Source organism: Nomascus leucogenys, chromosome 16, assembly GCF_006542625.1.
Source record: "Nomascus leucogenys isolate Asia chromosome 16, Asia_NLE_v1, whole genome shotgun sequence".
NCBI lineage: Eukaryota > Metazoa > Chordata > Mammalia > Primates > Hylobatidae > Nomascus > Nomascus leucogenys.
In genome coordinates this window covers 53,523,726-53,527,722 of record NC_044396.1, presented here as the reverse complement: position 1 = coordinate 53,527,722, position 3,997 = coordinate 53,523,726, and the positions used below count along the sequence as shown (strand labels likewise).

The 3,997-nt window shown below is 40.4% G+C and overlaps 1 pseudogene; it reads left to right on the top strand.

Annotated features, from left to right (window-relative positions):
- Positions 1-208: 208 nt before the first annotated feature.
- On the top strand, positions 209-823 carry LOC101176469 (annotated as a pseudogene).
- The last annotated feature ends 3,174 nt before the right edge of the window (positions 824-3,997 follow it).

Here is a 3,997-nt window from a genome sequence, read left to right as displayed (position 1 = left end):
TTTGCACAGAATACCATACAAAAAAGAAAATGAATTATCTATAATTACATGCAAAATTAGATGAATTTCACAAGCATGAGTTTGAATGAAAAGCTAGACAGGAAACAGTCAGTACTGCACTTACATAAAGTACAAAACTGGCAAAACTAAGAAGTTGAGATTATGGGTCTCCCAGACAGTAGCTCAGCTTCCAGGACTCTCTTCCAGCATGACTGAAGACACCTCTTCACACAAGATGGTAGCAACAAATTATAGGTGCAGTCGCACCAAACTCACAGATCAATTGAAAATCCTCATCAATACCTTTGATCAAAACCCTTGCTCAGGTTATTCTACCAAACAAAAACTTGCTTTATAAATCCATACAGAAGAGTCAATAATCCAAATTTGGTTTCAGAATTGAAGAGCTAGGCACGGATTCCAGACAAGACCAGAACCAGAGACTTTAGAATCAAACCAGAGCCATGGACAAGATCAACCTGGTGCAGAGTTTCAAAGTAGAAAAGCCAGACGGTGTTGTAGCACCTACAATGCCTCTCAATTATGCACTCTCATCAAGGGATTTTTGAACAACCCATAACTTAGGATTGATTCCACGAAACAACTTGCTAAAGAAATTAGTGTTCCAGAGTCAAGAGTCCAAATTTGGTTCTAAAATCAGAGATCTGGATTTCATCTCCAGAGAAAAAGGGAAACTGTTGTGTCCTTGGAACAAGAAGACCAGGGGCAAGATTTCTTGAGAGACTTTCAAGGTACAGAAGATACACAGAATGGCATCGCCCTCACTAGCAACTCTCATTTCTCTAGAGCCAGAACACGGTGAACACAGTCAAGTTCAGTGTATTTGATATTATCCACTTGGGCCCCAAATCTCTCTCATAGTCTTCTTGGGAGATGGGAAAGGACTTGGCCGGGTGTGGTGACTCACACTTGCAATCCCAGCACTCTGGGAGGCCAAGGCAGGAAGACTGCTTGAGCCCAGGAGTTTGAAACCAGCCTGGGCAACATAGCAAGACCCTGTCTCTACTATCAAAAATGAAATAAATAAAAGGGACTGTAGGAAGCAGAGATAAGTACAGGAGGCACCACACTACCCTATTGACACAGCCTGGATCCAGAGTTCAGCAGACCTGAGACAATGAAAATAAACTTAGTAATAATAATTTAATAAAAGATTATGGTTACCCTTGGGGAGGAGGTAGGGGGTTAGTGATTGTAAGAAGATATGAGGGGCACTTCTGGGGCACTAATATATTGTATACTGATTCTTTTTTTCCCCTTTTTTATTTTTTAAATCTTTGTAGATACACAGTAGGTGTATAAGATTCTGTTTCTTGATCTGAGTGATGGTTATACAAGAATGTTTAGTTTAAAAATTAATTGAGTTGTATATTTATGATATCTGCACTTTTCCATGCATATTACACTTCAATTAAAAGTTGAAATCTAAGCATGCTCCTCAAAAAAAGAAAAAAAAGTTGAAATCAACTCCAAGAATGCATATCCAAAGCGTAGCTGATGATGCTCAACAAGGGAAAACTGACATTTATTTATAGCAGGACTCACTTTCTTTTAAATTATTTTATTATTTATTATTAATTTTTTAAAGATGTGCTCTTGCCCTGTCACCCGGGCTGGAGTTCCGTGTAGCGATCCTACCTCACTGCAGCCTCGAACTCCTGAGCTCAAATGGTCCTCCTGCCTCAGCCTCCCTAGTAGCTGAGAATACAGGCATGCACCATCACACCTGGCTAGTCTCTTTCTTTTTAAAGATGCTGGGAAGAGCCCACATCCTGCAACCTCTGAACAGTTTTCCCAACTGACTATTTTGGTTATCTTTAAAGAAGTCTGATCAAAAAAAAAAAAAAAAAAATCTTAAAAAAAAAAAGCCCATTAGGTGTATTTTACAAAGGCTTCCTGAGCTGATAATATAATTCAACTATGCCTTCTGAAATGAAAGAGAACATTTCCTCCACATCCGTAGAAACTTTCTTTTTGCCTCAAAACATGCCTTGAACAGAGCTTGAGAAGAAATGTGTTAACCTGGCCTGTAAGGTTAACCGGTCTGCTGAGTGAGGTGTTCAGAAACTAACACACACAAAATCATTTGAAAAAGTATGGCATTGTTGCTGTGTGTGTACTTTTAAAAATTCCTTCTTAAAATGGCTTTCTTTTAAGCCAGGCATGGTCATGTGTGCCTGTAGTCCCAGCTGCTCTGGAGGCTGAGCGGGGAGGATCATTTGAGCCCAGCAGTTCGATTCCAGCCTGGGCAACATAAAGAGACTCCTATCTCTAAGACAAACCAAAAAAAAGTTTTAAATGGCCTTATTTTTTAATGAAACTTTACATGTTCATTTTTAAGTCAATCAATACAGAAAACTAAAGAGCAGGAACCAGTATCTTAAATAAAAATCACCCTGGATGCCACCTCCCTAAGTAACTATTATTAGCATTCAGTGACTCTCATTCCAATAATTCTCTAGGCAGAGATAGGAATTATTTTGTAAACATGGGGGAAATTCTAAAAAAGCAAATTATAAGGGAAAATCACTTGCATAATCTCCATTTATCTCTTAGAGGATGAAGGAGAGAGAAGAACTTTTACTTCCACAGACTATAAAATAGCCTCTTTCTGGTCTCTCCTTTGATGAGATGAGTGCTCTGATAAGGAAATAGTTGAAATTCTAAGGCGAATAAATAGTGCCTCTCTGATCAGGCATTGGCCTAACTTGGGTGGGAGGTGGGTTGGAAAAGAGAGGAACCACGTCTAGTTGGTTTGATCATGGTGGAACTTTCTGAAAGGAGCCATTCACATGGAATCAAGATGTAGACCGCCACAGAGCAAAGGAGAGAGAAGGTGTGGCCCAGGGCTATTAACAAAGCAACCACTGCCAGGGCACCTGAGCAGATGAACACACGGGAAAAGGAAGGTGGGGAGGTGACTAAGATAATGATTGGAAGATTTGAAAAATGAACCCAGACCTGATCAAAGGAAAGAAATAGAACAAAATAGTGTCATGGGTCTGACTACTCTTAATTAAAATAATTTCTGTTTCTTCTATAACTTTTAAGAGGAGAGCTCTTTTTTTTTTTTTTTTTTTTTTGAAATGAAGTCTTGCTCTGTCACCCAGGCTGGAGTGCAGTGGTGCAATCTCAGCTCACTGCAACCTCCACCTCCTAGGTCCAAGCGATTCTCCTGCCTCAGGCTCCCCAGTAGCTGGAATTACAGGTGTGCACCACCACACCCAGATAGTTTTTGTATTTTTAGTAGAGATGGGGTTTCACCTTTTGGCCAGGCTGGCCTCAAACTCCTGACCTCATGATCCGCCTGCCTCAGCCTCCCAAAGTGCTGGGATTACAGGCATAAGCCACCACACCCAGCCAAAGAGATCTGTTTGAATCACAGATTAAATGCGTTGATTCAGAGATTCTACCTACTTACAAGTAAGCCGAGCCCAAAAATAAGATTTTTATTTGTTGCATGGCTCCTTCTCCAATTGGGTTTTTGCAAAATTCTCACAAGATGAGGATTCCTTTAACTGAGGGTTTGGGAGATAGCAAAGTGTCAATCCTGATCTTTCCAGCAGTCTGTGATGCTCCCTATCTGACCCAGGTGGCAGATGGTGATTCGCTGTCTAAGGGAGTCAAAAAGGCTCTGAGACTCAGAAGAAAAAATCCCCATTCTGCCTTGAAAGTTTTTCAAATGAAAGTTTATATAGATTGAGCCACTAGGACAGAAAGCCCTCAGGGCTTGGTACATCTCTCCTTAGACCTCATTTCCATAATGAAGTCTCAAAATTAATGTGTGTCTTTAGTACCCATTGTTACTGGTTCATAATGGTAGGCCAACCCAAGCCATTAAAACCCCACTGATTGTGAACACATTTGTTCACAATCAGTTTGTGCCTGCCTGGGTCCACGAGCTTGGCATATACTGGCTTGTTTAATACTCATAACTATAAGGCAAGCACTGTTACTATCCCTATTTTACAGATGA